This window comes from Numenius arquata, chromosome 2 (genome assembly GCF_964106895.1).
Source record: "Numenius arquata chromosome 2, bNumArq3.hap1.1, whole genome shotgun sequence".
Lineage (NCBI taxonomy): Eukaryota > Metazoa > Chordata > Aves > Charadriiformes > Scolopacidae > Numenius > Numenius arquata.
The window spans coordinates 2,030,693-2,048,797 of NC_133577.1; positions in this window are offsets into that span (position 1 = coordinate 2,030,693).

Genomic DNA, 18,105 nt, shown 5'->3' on the forward strand with positions numbered 1-18,105 from the left:
ATAGTTTCATAGTTTTATTTCAAGCAACAACAATACCAAGAACTTCCTATGAATTTATCAGTAAATAGTGTGTTTTTCTGATACCCAAGGACTACAAAACCACTCCTCCTACTGATTTTATCTGGCAAAATATGTGGCAGGAATCAGAGTTCTGATTCTGCAGTTCCTCTGTCAGTTGTACCATTTAATGAGATTACTGTTTTCTGCTTGATTTAATAGTGAGTACAGACTGTTGTGGGGTGTTTTAAATGTCATTATTTGACTCTCACACATACAGAGTTGAATGTTGATTTGTGGCATTCAGAATTCCTGTGCCAAAACCCATTGTTCTAGTAATTTGAGTTTCTTCACAGAAGTTGTCATTTTTCCACAAATGCTTCCTTTGCCACATTCATTCAGTTATGGGGTATTTTTAGCAATTAGTACTTGTTTAAAGTTGAATATAAATACCATGTCTTAGCATAAAGGTAAAATCTATCTGACCTTTCCACTTCACAGATAAAAGAACCGTACTTTTATTTAAATTTCCCTTGCTTACATGATAAAATGATTCTTTTATTGAAGGTTTTTTGGACTCCTTCCTTTACAAATTAAGTATCTGATGCAGCACCATCCACGAGGCTTGTGTTGAGCTTGCCTCCAATGTCATTCTTGCCACGCTTTTTTTTTCTTATATTCTACGTTTAGGCCTGGGTGGACATTTTTAATTAGTGTGCATTTCTTTTCTCTTAATTGTTACTACGCTCCCTGGGAATAATATTTTTTTACAACTGCAATTATATACCATTTTTTTAGAAATGGTATATAACCAACTTCTTGCCATTGCATTGCTTGACTTACATATCAGTAATTCTACACAATGACTCAGTCTCTAATTACTCCATCTGATAATTATTCAAATTCCCACCGCTCGGCAGGACACACAGTGGCTAAGAGCCGTTCTGGGTTGCTGGCTTCTAGTAAGTAAAATGTACTTGCCTCTTATTTTCTTGAGTGGATTTTCTAATAATTTTCACTGTACTTCAAGCTCCTGCTTTAAATCTCTGACCTCCCAAAGCTGACTTTATGCAGCACTGTTTCTCATTTTGAGCTTTGTGCTGCAGAGAGGAAAATTCTTCAAGTGATGCAACCCTTCCCTCCAAGGGGAAGGCGATGGCCACACAGGCTTCTTTTTTTGGCCAGAGAATAAGAAGGTGATTTTGAGAGCAGAAAGGAGAAATGAGGCTGATAAAAAAATTATACATATTACATAAGGGTGACATCTTTGCAGAGCTGATACAGAATCATTCAGGAAGCCTGTTAAGTCAAAATGAGCTGAATTAACTACTTTAAATAGTCTGTCTACTAACAGCATTTTGCAGAGTTCATCTCTTTTTTTTTCACTTTTAAACAAAAATAAGAACTCAGGCTTACGCATCGATGCTCCCCAAGTTTAAAACCTTAAGTTCTGTACCTTAAGTACAGCCTCACCGTGAGCTTCTCAGGTGTTCAGTAACCTCTGAAGAAAAAGAGCTGGCAGCTCCACATAGATAACTGACAAGTGCGCAACATCTTCGGTTGAAAAAATGAATGGATTTATCTAAACATTGTATAAAGTATGAGCAAAAAGCCTACAAGAAAGGAGGGGGGTGACAACAAAGCTCTGTCTTAGAGGTCAAAAAGTATAGGGACAAAATGAAAATTGCCAGAAGTCAAGCTGAGGCCTGACAGTTGACAGGTCCTGAGACCCAGCAATATAAATTAAAATAAACATACACTATTCTTTGACAGTATAGAGAAAAAGAGAAATGAAATTGCAGTTGCTACACAGCAGGAATGGAGTTGAGATCAAAAATAACGTTGACATGGCCCCCCAAAACTCTGTGATTCAATCTTCTGTAAGGAGAATGACAGCAAAACCCAGAAAACTACTGAAAATGTGTGTGTAACACTAAATGGCATGCAAGATAGAAGCAAAGTTTTTAAGGTTTGGTAAAGTTAAGCCAGGCAGGATACTCTCCTGCCCCAAATATTGAAACAATTAATCCATTAACTCACTAGTAAGTGATTAAAAAAAAAAAAAAAAAATCTATCAGCTCAAGTGATGCCACATTACCAGAGAATGTCAACATAACAAATAGAGAGAGAAAAAGAGGAAAAACTGGCAACTTAAAACCTGTTATGCTGAGCTTGAGAGTTTGCAAGTCTTAAGAGCTTCAAAGGAAAGGATGTTTTGAGATGCACAGGTAAATGGAAACCCGAATCATGATTTTACCAAGGTAAATACAGATTTTGGTAATAAAATAACTTGTTGTATTAAAGACAGAAGGGGCTGCAGAAGATCTAACTGGTATGGCCTTTAGTATTGCATTTGACAGTGCAATACAGAAGGAGCATTAACTACACACGCAGTGACACAAAGAGGAGACAGAGTACAGTGCAAGCTGGTAAACTGGGAGAAGACTGAAAAGAGACAGCAAGACATCACGCCAAAAAGTTATTTGATGAATTGGGAGAAAGGGAGTTTTCCTGTTAAAATTTCTCAAAGTTCCCTCTCATTAATAATCTTATTATTTAATATTTTCATTCATAAATTTGGCACAGAAAGAAAAAATGTGAAATTTACTGATAGTATGAAATTAGGGATATCAATTTAGAGAAAGTCCAGGGTATTATACAGGAAAAATGGATGAATAAAAGGACTGAAAAAAATAAAAACGAGATACGAGTGCATGTATTTAACAGGCTTAACAACTAGATTTTATGCTATAGGCCAGAGGACTCACCAATTTGAAATGACAGATATTAATTGGTCGTAAGGCAATCACAAGACACGGTGTAGTACTGCAATAAAAAAGGCAACTGCAGTCCTAGGCGTATCTGGCTGTATCAGGCGAGATAGCAGAGGTTTGGTATCATCACAGACATTGATCAGACATTATTTAAAATTATAGTATCACTTCTGATCACTCATATTTAAAAAAAGACGTATTCAAACATGAACAATCGCATCAGAAAGAGCAGAATCTACTCAGCATGAGCAACTAAGAAGCAACAATAAAACTGCTGTTTGCGAGTACTCGTAAACATAAGTGTCTGGGGTGGGAAAACCCATTTAACAGACAATGTCGATACAAAAGAAATATGTAGAAACTTTCCATTGGCATCCATAGGTTGAAAATTAGAGACCCATTTCTAGCTATGAAGAGGAGCAAGGTTCCAGCGCACTCATCAAGAAGCAAAACAATATAATCTTAAAAAAAACCTCAATATTTTTTGGGTTAGAGACGGTAGCTTTTTTATAAGCCGCAAGGTAGCACTCAGCAAGCTGGGAACTTCTTCCCAGCCTGGCATCCTCCTGTGCTATGGGAGCACAGGGTGGAAGAAGCAACAGAAAGTAGCTACATTAAATATATAAAAAAACAATAATAATTTTATGTTAAAGTTACATTCAGCTTCTAAAAGAAAATGAACCCAAGAACTTCAGAAGTCAACGACATCACTTCAGCTCTATGCGTCCCAATATGTTAATTGTTTTAATCTCTAATTTTACAAATGAAACAAAATTATGCACAAGTACACTTTTGCTTTGAAGGTGGAGGAGGGGACCAGGCAGTGGTCCATGCAGACCCCATATACGCTAGTGCAAGAGCACAGGGAGCCGTAAAATACTACCTGTGCTGAATAATCTCAGCTGCAGTGCTTGGCAGAACCCTGTATCCTTTACATCCACTGGAGATGGCCAGGCTGGTACCAAACCCCCAGAAGAGTGGAGGCAAGGACACTCAGTGAGACTCAGAAAGCATGATGGTTCCCTGGGGTGCTCCAAGAGGGACACGAAACTCCTGAAAAAGAAGTCTGATCAGGAAACACTTTGTCCCAGTATGACAGCCAGGGATGCTGAACCAAGAGGTCCAGACTTTTGTTTTTGTAACAGCAACATCAGCAGCTTAATCATAGAATGGTTAGAGTTGGAAGGGACCTTAAAGATCACTAAGTTCCAACCCCCTGCCCTGGGCAGGGACACCTCCACTAGAGCAGGTTGCTCAAAGCCCCATCCAGCCTGGCCGTAAACACTTCCAGGGATGGGGCAGCCACAACCTCCCTGGGTTCCAGTGCCTCACCACCCTCACAGTAAAGAATTTCTTCCTAATATCTCATCTAATTCTCCCCTCTTCCAATTTAAAACCATTACCCCTTGTCCTGTCACTACATTTCCTGACAAAGTGTCCCTCTCCGAGCTTCAACCTCTAAGCAGGAGGAAGTCATGCTCCTTCCTCTGCTCCCTCATCCTCTCTGCTCCTTCCTCAAGCAAACCACGCACAGCCACGTGCTGACCCATTGGAGCAGCAGTCCAAGTGTCTTGGTCTCGAGCTCCTTTGAGAAAAACGTGCCAGGCCAGCTAGAAACATTCCTCAGGTAGGAGTCCATCCATCAGCCACATCTTCAACCATGCGGACCCAGATCATGGATGTTTAAGAAGCAGATCCTTAAGTCCATGCTCATACCAAAGTCTGCACAGCCTGAGTGAGACCTCTGGGTGAGTGTAAAGATGTTGGATGAAGGAAGATGTGACCAACCACATCAGCAGAAGTTTTTTTATTTGCTGGCCAACTTTTTAAAGCTATAAAAAATTCACATATAAAAGCAGGGATCTCATGACCACTCCAAAATAGTCTTATTAGTTGCTGCTTCAGCTAACAATCTCATTGCATTTTACATGACCACTTTCACAGGCAGGTTATAAAACCAGGTAATTAATTTATAACAAATATTGACCTTCCAAAAAAGCACTTCAAGCCTGGGACTGCTCTTTTCCACCTGTGTAGCTTAATCCTTTTCACATCCTAAAACAAGGAACTACCACAGCCATGCTTCAGTTCAAACTTCTGCAGTACAATTTACTGTGCAAATCTCCTTCACAGCATTGGATGCTCACACCCCTCATGAATGTCTTACATTTATAATTCTACGTCTTTGTCTTCAGTTTGCTCGCGTTGCCTGGTGGTGTTCTCGGGAGCTGCTCCATCTCCCACTGTCTCCTTTGTCTGTTGTTCTCAAGAATCACTGCTCATCTCATTTTTTGTCTACTGCTTGCCTTTCCCTTGGCGCACCATCTTTATTTACATAGAGATAACTCCTTAAAATATATTTATATGAAAACATCTCACCTTGCTGAGAAGGTAATTTAGTATTTTTACAATTATTTTCTTGGCTGATCCTTTCCCATTCAGGGAGCCTGCTTTTGTCTGACTGAAACTAATGAGAAGTTCATGAACAAGTTGAATAGGACTTAAATGGGTACAGAACCATCCTCTATAAGGGCTAATTAATTGAGGTAAGTGTGAGAGACCAAGTACGGCTACACAATTTCTTCTAGCAAGTATGAGTACTGTATTTCAATGTATTTACTTCCGATTTCCAGAAAAGGCATTTTTTAGAACAGTTGTATAGCACCCAAGGTTATAATATTATTCCTGTAACTTCGGGATCCTACGTTTTGCAAGGTGTTAAATTCAAAGGTAAGACAGATTCCTACGATGTTCATATTTCTGCTCACTGTGCAAGTCTTACAGTGATTTGAATTAATTATCTGTTCCTCAGTAAGTACTGATTTAAGGGCATAAGTATGATTCTCTCAGGATCTGATCATAGCAATTGTTTGGGCTGCCCGGTGCACTATTTCATTGGCATAGTCTAATCTTGCCACAAACTGTATTCTTGTAAACTTATTAATTACAGTCTTCCATGTTCAAGTATCTTTTTCTTATGACATATTAACATTTATTCATTTAACTGTGGCTGAGCCTTAAAATCCAATTCATGGACCAGGCCTCGTTGGTTAAGAATTTACATGGAATACAAATACAACAGCTGTAGTAGTATTTCTGTATTAGTATTTCTGTGTATGCTGCACTTGGGGGAGAAAAAGGGACAATGCTGATGATAAGCACTTTTCTAGGCACATCAGCTGCCTAAGTATTCTTAACTCAAACAGCTTAATTTTTTTCAGTTTCCTTGCTGTTAATTGGGTTTTAACTATTTCCATCCTCACACAGAGGAAAAATATTTCTGCATGGCTAGCCAGAAACCTACTAAAATGGTTAAATCAGAGATCAGAAATTAGAGTATTCCAAGAATGTCTCCGACAATTTCATGTTTATGCACTCTCTTTTCTACTTTACTGGTTTTTGGGTTCATTGTTAATTGCTGGTCACTTGCTAACAGGAGGCACAGAATAACCTCACTGTAATGCCTAATGGTAGCTGTTCATGCCTGGCTGGCAGGGATTCAAAAATCCATCGCCTATCTGTCACGATTTTGTGATGCGGATGGACAAAAGCATTATGTGATTTTGCTAAAATCAAGCTGCACTTTAAGACTGCAGACTCACTGAAGACGAACGAGGCCCCTTCCCTGATCTGTTCTGCGTGTAAATATGCTCTATCTCCCTGATGGGTACTGGTTCCAGGGAACGCCTCTTGCTCATTTACCTCCTGTCAGATACTGCCACTCTTCACCACTCCAGCAATACCCAGTGAAATACCTGTCCTCTTTATTTAGCTTTGACAAACAGAAATTTACCCTAACTCATGTTCATTCAGGACTATACCATTCAGTTTCTTCGCCTGTTGCATTTACCGAGTCCCTTTGCAGCCACATCTCCAATAGCTCTACTTCTCCTATAAATGCAAATTTTTTTTTTTTAACATCTTCCCTAATTTCATTAACCTCTTTCATTCAGTACTTAAAATAATCAAATGCTGTCTTCAGCCAGGCCACTGGCCATGAATCTATTGATTTTTCAGACATGCTCATCACACTTTCTTGATGCTCATCCAGCCTGAGAAGAGCTTCTTTTAAGTTTCATAAACTTGTCAGACTCTTTGCATCCTTTCTCATGATATCCACAAAACACTCGACAGTGATCAGGCTGCTGCTGATTTAAGAACGTAACTTTATCGCTTCGCTGCGGTCTGCAGCAAATCTGTCTGCATTATTTGCTGTTTCCGAATTCCCTTTCTATTATAAAGTCTTTGAGGCTGAGGCTTTTTTTCGGTCTGATGCTCATAAAGCAAACATGGCCACGAAGTTCTGGTTCAAAACCAGCAGTAATATGCTGCTAAACAACCAACCACTGATCAGAGGAGGGCAAGAAAAGTGAGGCAGGCGTGAGGAACTGGCAGGGATTTTTCCTTCTTGACTTCCTTCTCTATTTGCCCAATAAAGGAACGGCAGCATAAAACCACAGAGATTTATAAAATCAGAGCTGTGATTGTAGTTAGGCTTGCAGAATAGGTTACACGGTTTCAACAGTTAAAACATCCTATTGGAAAAAAACAGGTTAAAAGTCGGTAGCGTTACGTGCTTCTCTCACATAATTCATGCCACAGAATTATTGTTGAATAATTGTTTAAAGGATATCTAGAGACAGCAGATAGCCTGGGAATCAAGTCTTAAATCATACCAATAATAGTTGCAGTACAATCGATTGCCCCTTTTTTTCCACTCCTTCCTATGGCTAACTTGGAAAAATTCAGCTACTGAAATGGGTTCCCAGAGCTAGCGTGCCTTATGTGGAAATGCTACACAAAAACATCCCTGCTTTCACGAGGTACGTTTCTGGCCCAACGTATGCTCCTTCTCCATACGTTTTCTTTATGTTTTCAATCAAGTCCTTCCACGCGTATACAGGCAAAAAATTGTGACTGAACAAAATACATGTGGGACAGCACCAGGACTGCACAATCTTTTGTTGCTTTCTCTCCACGCGTTGCAAAAATATTTGTGTTTACCTGCTAAACTCTAATGAGAGGCGACGGCATTGGGAGAAACAGCTTCGTACTGCATCCTGCCAGAAGTCGTATAAAAGCAGAAGAAATAGGCAATTTCTCTAATCCGTGCTATCATAATTACAGCACACGAGCACTGCAGGGACAGCAACTTCGCAGACTATGAAATAACAGCCGGTATTTCCCACCAAGGGCAGCGGGGTCCCGCCTGTGCTGCCCGACGGCCTCGGCCGCCGGCCGGGGGACACCGCGGGGAGTGCGGGCGGCGGGGCCGGGCACCGACCGCGGGGGCGGACATTCTCCCACCCGGCTGCGGCTTGTTTCCTTCCTTCCTTCCCTCCCTCCCGATGGCTCCCGGGTGTCCCGGCGGGACGGTCCCGTGTGTGCCAGCCGCCGGGAGGAGCGGGGCGGCGGCCGCCCTCGCCCGCCCGCCCTTACCTCAGGTGCAGGTAGTGCACCAGCTTCGTCACCACAGTCACCATCTTCCCGGGTCACCTTCCCCGCCGCTGCCTCGGCGGCCGGTGCGGGGTGGGGGGACACACACGCACACGACGGGTCTTCACCCTCAGCGGCTCCTTCCCCCGCTGCGCTTCACCCTGCCCGGCGCCTTCGAGGCGGCAGCGGCTTCGCCTCTCGGCCGCTCACCTGCCCGCCCCGACCGCCGCCGCCCAGAGGCCCGCCCGGGCGGAGGGCGGAGCCGCCCGACCCCGGGCCCCCCCCCCCGACACCCCCGGCCTCCCCGCCCGCCCGTTTCCCTGAGGAAATGGCCACGGTGGGGACGGCGAGTACCCAACCGCGCAGGGACTGAGGGGCTGGGGTCGGGCCCGGCCCCGGCGGCCTCCCCTGAGGGAACCGGCTTCGGCGGGGCTGCCTTCCCGCCGCCACTGCGCCTCGGGTCGGGTCGGGGAGGCAGGCGGGTCTCGGCTTCCTTCTGAGGTGATTTTATGGCTTCTGAGCACCTACTCAGGAGGATTTGTCATAGTAGAGAGCTCTTTAATCTACCAAAGACATAAGAAGAGCCAAAGGACTGAAGCGTAAGACAAATTCTGTCTGGGAACAGCAAAACACCTTTTTGTGTTACCATAAAGGTACTGAAACGATTTATGTAAAGCGCTGTTGGGTCTTGCATCTTTTGAAATTTCAGCTCTGTAATGGATGGCTTCCTCATACAAACCACAGAGAAATAATCTCTCGATCTGGTCGGTTGGGGTTATGGAGAAAATTCTGTGGCCTTTGTTACCATGGAGATGGGTTTAGGTGGTCACAGGGCGGATGATCGGAACAGTAACGCCAGGTTTTCAAACCTATGAGTATGAATTACTGAGTTTCTGGTGCGTTCCAGATTGCGAATTCCCCCCCTTCTTGTGCATCCCCCCCCCACCCCGGGCACCAAAACAGGCAAGACTCTTGTAAAAATAGTACGTGCTAAATGTAATTCAAAGGTGATCAGAATGCACCCATTAACTTGCATGAGGGAAGGTTGCAAAAATACCCATACTCCACATTTTCTGACTCGGAATGCCCGATTTATAATAACGACTTAGTCTAATAAAGCAATTCTTTGTGTTGATAACATTGAAATTACTGAAATTCAGAAAGAAAGAGAAGTCACAGTACATGAAATCTTCCTAGTTCACCAGGAGGTATTTGAGGACTGGCTCAGAAGTAAGTAGCGCCACAAAGATACAACTTAAATATTTGATATACATTAGAAAGTTGTACCTGCAAGTTACTATTCAGTCACTGTGCCCTTCTGAAATAAAGAGGCAACTGTAAATTGTGTTTCGGTTTTTCTAGGAAGAATTGATTGGAAATCCTCATTGACAGAATTTTAGCTTGGCTTGTGGTTTGCTGTCTCTAATCCCTTCTGTCTGCACCTTCTTGACAGTATCAGACTTGGGAGAAAAGTGTGTTTAGTTATTGGTGGTGAATCAGAATACAGAGGTTCTGTAAACCTACGGGACTTCATGTAGATAGTTAAAATAGGCTTCTTTTTTTTAGTGGTTAATACTGCTACGTAGAATATATTTTGCCCGTTCTACACATGGCTTTATATCCCATATCCTCAAGCTTGTTGTCTTCATTAATGTCACTGTTTTACTCTCTATAAATTCTTTCTATAATTCCATTATTTCTCAGCTGATGTCAATTAGAGGTCCAAAACATGTGCCCTTCACTCGCTAACTTGTTCTCATACTCTGTGCTGCTCTCTGCGCCGCTTGCAGCTCTGCTCTATCCGTGGAGCAGAGGTGGAGGGCTTCACCTCTAGAAGGTTTATTTTTTGTAGTTAGTGATCCCCCTTTTCATATTTGTTCCTCAAATTCTGTATTTCTCACTAGCATTCCTTAATATCTTTACTTGCTAATTCTATACTTGTATTTATTCATATCATACATCAGTTCGCAAAAAGATTGAAAAATCTAAAGTAGCTGTTCTCTAACAATTGTTATATTCAAAGTGCTTGTTCCCAAAAACATATGAATCATCTTACTAGATTAAAAATTGATCTGATTCATTATTTTTTTCCCTGCAAAATTTAAACTTTCCACGAAACAAAAATTCTGAAAGTCTCTTTGACACTTTCTAAAAGGACCTTTCAAAATGTTTGAAATAAAACATACACTTTAGGAGTTTTGTTTCAGTGTTTCTTTGCTTTATTCCATTGTTTGACTTTAATTTTCTTACATCATGCTCTAGTGTAATTCAGTAATCAACAGGATAATGTGTTTTGATTATATTCCTTGATTATATTCAAGAAAAATAATGTTTTTTTCTTGAAACGTTTAGATTTTGTGTGATTAGCATTTTCTAGCAGAAAGCTACCTATCAGAAAGTTTTAAATCATTCCAAAGGTTGAAAATGTAGCCCACTAATTTTCACCACGCTAAGGATGAAAGCAAAGCTTTTCAGCGCAAGGTATTTGGTCACACATAGTGGACAAGTGAGGCATAAGCTCTTGGAAAGGGGAAATTCATTCCTAATCCTATTAGTTAATAGACGGCTTATTCCCAGCTGTATCATCCTATGGCCTTTTTACAGTAGCTAATTGATTTAATATAATTCTGGGTTTGTTTTTTTTTTTTCAACATTCGTAGATTTTTGGCTTGTTGTCCTCCCTGGGATGTGTACAAATCAGCAAATCTCAGCATGTCAGAAAAGTCGGGGTAGTGAGGTTGAAATAGAAGACAACCAGTGTAAACAGGTGTGATTATAGGTAAAGAATTCGAGAAGGAGCTCCTGCCTTTTGAAGTCAGAGCTTTGCCCGCAGAGGAAATCCTTGGGCAAGGATTTGAATAAGCTCTGTGGAGTGAAGAGTTACAGTCCCTATAAATATAGTGTTCATCAAAATGCACTTGGAGTATTGTCAGAAGAGTTCACTGACTCTAAAATGGATCAGGTGATTACGATGAAGCATCAGGAGAATATCGGAGCTCTCAGATGTCTTGAGCGTATCATGTTCTAATACATAAAAGCAGTGAGTTCCACCTAGAGAATTACACGTTCATAATTTAACACAATCTGTAGGCAGAACTCCCGAGAAGAGGCAAAAGAAGATTCTGGTGACAAAAACTGAGTTGCATTTGGTCGCCTGAGACAATCTGCGTTTGTGAGGCTGGTGCTCTATCGCCGCCGTTGCCCCTATGAGCCCTAAAATTTGTGTGAGACTCAGTTTTGGTAACTTTGAAAGGTACAGGTGGGTTTTTTTGATGAAGAAAGCAGGTCTGAGAACAGAAACACACCATGAACTACTGCCATCAGCAAGGTGCTCGCTGCAACCTCAGAAAGAGCACTTATGATTGCGATAAAATCAGAAATGCACAGCATTTGCACTGCTGCTATAGCCTAGTGATCTAGAAGGTATATAATCTAATAAAAGCAGCAAAAGCTAAATGTAATTTTTTTAATCTCTTCATCAGTTGATCTCTATCACGGACAACACTTATGCATACTTAATCGTAAACAATACTTAAATGTGCTTTATAATTTGCTTTCCTTAACTAAGCAATGATATGTTTCAAAGTTAAAAATGAAATTATATAAATATGTACCTTCCTAAAATTCCCACCAACTCTCCATGGGGTATTAGTTAAGAATATATGGAACAATTTTTCCTGTACTATTTCTGTACAAACTATGGTGGTTTGAAATGTGTTCGCCCGCCGGTAGTTGGTTGTCAGGTGTCATTTTTGCCTCCAAAGCCAACCTGGATCAGTATGAAAGGGATACTCAAGCACTTAGCCATACCATTAATTTTCATGGAAAAAGGCACTTTGCAGGGATAAAAAAAAAAAAGGTGCAGCTTCAAGGTAACAGCAAGACATCAATTTTCTACATTTGAAATTAACATAATGTTTTACATAATGATCCTCTCTGCTGATCATTAAAATAACATAGTTACCTCGGCAACTGGAACAGCCTGCAAATGTTATCTAGTGATACATAACACATTCTAAAAATACATACAACAAATAAGGTATGAACCATTATCATTTGGGGAAAAAATATTTTTTTCAATAAAAATACCTTCTGGTCTAAGCAAATTTTCGTGAGAAAATTTCAGCTTAATGCAACTTTGTTTTTAATCGAAACTGATTTTATTTGCTCAAAACCTGAAGAGCGGATGTTGTTTCATTTCCTGACAATGGAAAATAGTAGTTGGTTTTCAACTACAACTTGTGCTTTTCTTTAAATGTTTCAATTTAAATAATTGATGAATTCCACCTAGAGAGTTTACTGCTTTAGATCCGAACGGATCCGCTGTCATTGCAGCCCCCTTGTTCTCGTCTTGCTGGTCCCCCTGTGAGTCTGCCCTGAGCAACGGAGATCTAATGGGACTGGAGTCCCATTGACACTCTTCACCTTTTTTCTTTTTCAAGCAAAACTCAATTAACTCCGTTGCCAGATGGTTTTGGGCTGTCTTAAAATGAATTTTTGTATATATACGATGTACTGACAATTTTTTGTCAGGACCTAGTTACCAGCGCATCTCCCATTAGGATGGAAAATTGCTCCCAGCTGGGTAAGCTGGTCCAGATCCTGTAAATTTTCTTTCATTCTTCCCGGGTACTGAAGCAGCTACACTCTTGAAACACCGTCTTCCCTCTGCCTTTGCCACTCGCTGCCTGCCCTTCTCTCTCCTGGGAGTGTACTAAGAAATACTGCCCACTTTCATAGGATTCACAATAATTTTCCGGTGAAGTAGTGTTAAAACAAATTCCCTAGAGTTCAGTTTAATTTTAAATACCAAATTCAAATAAATTTAAATGCGATTTGCTCTTGAATTTGCTCGTGTAATTTTTTTAATTCTAAAAAAAGAATTGGCTAATATTTGGCTAATATCTACAATTTCTTTCCAGTGAATGCCGTAGGAGATATCAAACACATTGATCTTTTTTGTCCTTTTCAAAGGTACGTCTTTGTGTGGACCCCCATCAACAATCATGAAGTGAATCAAAGCACTTTTTAGTATATTTTGAAAGGTACTGATGCGGATGCAATTCCACTGCAAATCTGCCTGAAGACTGCTAGGAAATTGGTAATTCTTAATGTATTTAAGCATTTTGCCATCACTCAAATTTTATTTGAACACTTCTCCTTTTGCTGCTGAAAATCTGGTGACAAGATCCCTCTGAGAGAGGGTCTGGGTACATATAAGCGGTCCTTTGCTTTTGAAAGCAAGAGAGGAGCCTTCGTTTCCAAATCACTTTGCAAATCCATAGCAAATAATCTCACATTAGGGTTTGTTTTCATTGGAAAATACGGAACAGTAATGGCCAGGCTATGACTGTCTTTGATTTAGGACAATGACAGCAGGAGGCTTGAAAGTACCTTTGCATATTTCTTACAGGCTCCAGGTTGAACCACCATCCCTGTATTCAACGTTGACTGGTTTCTAGGGGTGGGCAACCTTAAAAGATTGGGGCCAATGCCTTTCCTCAGGTTTTGGTTGTCCATGGTTGTTGTAGTGGCTCTCTGCAGTCCAAGCCAATGCTGTGCCATCCAACCACACGTCTTTCCCTTCTTTTAGCCCTTTTTGCAGAGGAAACCTGAGCGTGTGAACTGGGAGCCCACTGCGAGGTGTTGGTTTGGTGTCCTGAACTGGAGAATAGATGGAGTGGGATGTAAGTCCGTCATGGACCATGCCTGCCCTACAACACACGGTCATCCTGGGGTGTCTGAAGAGGGATTCCCCGCTCTAAAAGGATTCATATCGTTCTCCCTGAGCAAAGGAGAGGCTGGGACACGGACGTGCGTCTTAAAACCATGGCTTCGCACTAAAAGGTTTAAAGCCAATAATAAAAGGTATTAATTACATCATCAAATTTTATAACCATTCCTAAGACCTTTATCCTCTCTGACATCTAATAAGAGAGTGCATGCTGTCTGGGGCCGTGATTAGCTCACAAAAAGGAGAGATTAGAGTATTAGCCATTACTGAGCAGATGGATCATTACACTGGATCTTAAGCCAAGAAATAAATATTCTCAGTAAGTCACATTTGGAAGACACAAAATATGTAAAATAAAGCTTTAAATACCTGTGGAGATTAACAAGGATCTAACTTTGTGCTGTGACAACATACAGACCCGATGATGGAGTGAAGAACGTGTAAAGCTTTCACGTCTTTTCTCCGTTTAACAAAGCTCACTTGGTGGCAATGGGTATTTCTAGCCAAGGGTCTGTGGGCCACTAGAGTCCTCCGTGTGAATATCCACTGCAGGGGGCTGCACTCGGGCGATTCATCGCCCCGTTGCTGCTGACCTGGTATTATTCATCCCGTGTTTTCTGTATTTATTGGTGCAGCAGTGGTTGGTATTTTTAGGAATACAGAAATAATGAGTACTGTCAGGTTTTGTTTTGTTTGCCTTTTTAAGTGGATACAAAAGAGCTGGAAATGTGGATCAAGCAATTTACAGAGGTGGGAAAATGACAGGCTTCGTTTGAATAACTAGCTCTCTACTTCACTGGGAAATTATAAGTACTTAAATCTATATTTTTGTGAAAACACCAACTAAAAATCATTACATTGTCTGTGTATCAAACTACTCCATGGCTTGACATTGGCTGTTTTTACATGTTTGAGTTAGTTCATTGGTCCCAGAACAACTTTCTGAATTGGTTTACACTTTGACATTACATCGAAGGCAGTGCTATTAGCCCAGGAACACATGCTTAGAGTCTCCAAAAAACCGCATTTCACTTCCATTCTTCTTTGTTGGGAGCAATACGCTTCACCACTGGGAACAAGAATGAATGCAGAGCCATTTAGAGAGGGGGCTGAATTGAGGACAACTCTAATCTCTCTCAGTAGGTGGTGGGAAATGATGAAAAGGAGCCTCTTGCCTCTGAAAAAAAAAGTCTTAAAGTGACTCTAAGTATGGTATTATTAAGGTATGGCATTTGTGTACTGTTCCATTGATTTCTGTACCTAACGGTTGCAACTTTTAACCTTCTGCCTGGGAGTGGATAAACTCTCCATCTGCTTGGAATGTTTTCTAGCTTGTCTGCATCCTCCCTGATAGCCTGTGCGAACTCGTGACTACTAGACTGCATCACCGGGGCTTAAATAATTTAATGCCAAGCCCACGCCAACGAAATTAGTCAATATTCCTATGCCTGGCTGAGTCAGAGAGCAAAGAATTCTGAAAATCCTGGGGCAGGAGCCGCAGGCGTAACATCACAGGTTATAGTGGGAACTTTGGATGTTGGGATCAGCTTTCCCAGAGTCATGGGGACAGGAGAGAAAACCAGATGGTGGCATACAAATGGCCTACAGGTCTCATGTCATGAGACTCCAGTGCTCCAAGTTCACTCTGCAGATTTTTTCTTCTTTCACTGATTTTGCCCATTTCTGTCTTCTCATTTCTTCCTTTCATCGTGCCTTTTTTTTTTTTTTTTTTCCAAACACATGTCCCTGTTGCTGTTTTCTCTGTTTCCCTTCTGCTTTCTGCAGCGGTCTTTCCTTGTAGTCTTTGGCAGGTCTGTGGTGAAACACACACAACGCCCTTTTTCTCCTCCAGCAGCTCCTCTTTCCCACATGTATCTTTACTGCTATCAATTACTCATATGCCGATTGCTCAAGTGGGTCACTTTCTTATTGCTCCAGAAACAGCCAGGTTTGTCGTATGCGAACGTACCCACTTGGTGTATCAGATGGAAATCGCGCAGTATTAGGCGTTATCTCTGAAGGCTTCTAACCAGGTAACGCCCACACAGACATAGCTCGTATCGCTGACATGATGAATATTTATTTGCATAATACGGACTTTTGTCTACACTTTAAACGTTATGTGCAATATTTATCATTACTGCTCAACATAAATGTGATGGAAAAGATGAGATAAATGATGTTGAAATTCTCTCACTATTCCACATCTGAAAGAAATGCAAAAAGCTAATGATCCTTTAACAGCTGGACTAAGGCTTTTAATCCTTGATAGAGTTCTGGCTGTGATTATTTTTCTAGCACTGGCCTAGTTGTTTGTGCTTTGGGAAAATCCGGAGACTAAAGCACTCTTCATCTTGTTCTGAAGGTCTCTCTTGCTGGCGATTTAAGATTTTAAATAGAAAAGAAAAATTAAAAATGTGGAGACTGGGCGACAGAGCTCCTCCAAGCTGCAGCGGGGCTGACATGCGGAGGGGAAAATCCTGTCAGGTTAAAAATAGAAACTTGTTCCACCCGCAGATTAACTTTATATCTAATCCACTCATGGTCTGCCACATGGCACACTACCTACACACACAAACTGCCTGAGGAGCAGGGCAGAGGCAGGACTTTACACTAGATGGTACTTCCTTCCCATACGTTTGTATAGTTCTGAACGGAAACAAGTCTGGGAGAAACGTGCGAATGGTTTTCAAACACATAATAGCGGTCGTTTTTCTGCGCACTAACATTTATGGAGATAAAAACCCATCAAACTAAAGGCGGTCCACAGTCCAGAGCAGTGATCAGTGCGGGACCGTTAATTCACTCCCCGGCATCCTCTCTGCTGGCTTCAGTTCGCAGCGTATTACGCTGAACAGCTCGTAAAGCCTGCGTCTGATCAGCGCTGCGCATTTACATACCTGGTCTGTCTCTGAAATAACTTACATTTCTGTCATTCACGAGAGACACGCTCATTCTTTCAGGAGCCCTCTGCAAACGTGCTTCTCACTGTGTATGTACTTTCAGCACTGAAACTTAATTGAAGATTGTAAAACTTGCAATAAGTTTTAAGGTGTTTGATGAGGTCAACAGGAGACAGATCCTTCAGAGGCATCATCTACTCTGCTCTGGTGAGACCTCACCTGGAGTACTGTGTGCAGGTCTGGAGCCCTCAATATAGAAAGGACATGGACCTGATGGAGCGGGTCCAGAGGAGGGCCACCAAAATGATCAGGGGGCTGGAGCACCTCTCCTATGAGGACAGACTGAGGGAGCTGGGGTTGTTCAGCCTGGAGAAAAGGAGGCTCCGGGGAGACCTCATAGCGGCCTTCCAGTACCTGAGGGGGGCCTACAGGAAGGCTGGGGAGGGTCTGTTTACAAAGGCCTGCAGTGATAGGACGAGGGGCAATGGCTTTAAGTTGGAGAAGGGGAGATTTAGGTTGGATATTAGGAAAAAGTTCTTTACCATGAGGGTGGTGGAACACTGGAACAGGTTGCCCAGGGAGGTGGTTGAGGCCCCTTCCCTTGAGATATTCAAGGTGAAGCTCGACGAGGCCCTGGGCAACCTGGTCTAGTTGGGGGTGTCCCTGCTGACTGCGGGGAGGTCGGACTAGATGACCTTTGGAGGTCCCTTCCGGCCTGGACCAATCTATGAATCTATGAATCTCTTGAGGAAGATTAAGGCGAATGCAACATTTAGTGCTCCTGTCTTGTTCTTCTAAGCAAACTGCAGTTGAAATCCAATCACCAGTGTCATATTTAAGATGAAGTTGCCTTCTACCAGTTTTGCTGTCACAACTTTATTACGGTTAAAGAGAGACAGAATTACTTGACGCCCCTACTGTGGTCTCTGTGTTGTTTTTTAATTACTGCTACCCATAGACTCGCACTTAGGCATTGGCCACCTGCGGCTGGGGGAGAGAGAAAGGGATACGTGAAAAAAGTGGCTGTCGGTAGCATTTGCCTTTGCGAGAGCGTTGCATCATCGCTCTTATCCTTCCTATGGTTTATTTGTTGTTAAAAAAAGAGACACTATCTAATTATTTGCCTAATGGAAAATGTACATATGAAACCTGAAAGTGATGACATCGACATCGCAAACAAATGTAAGACACGAGAGTTCTGGTAAGCTAAATATTAGCCTTACAATTAGACAATTGCTAACTTCATTTGAATTACGTTGTT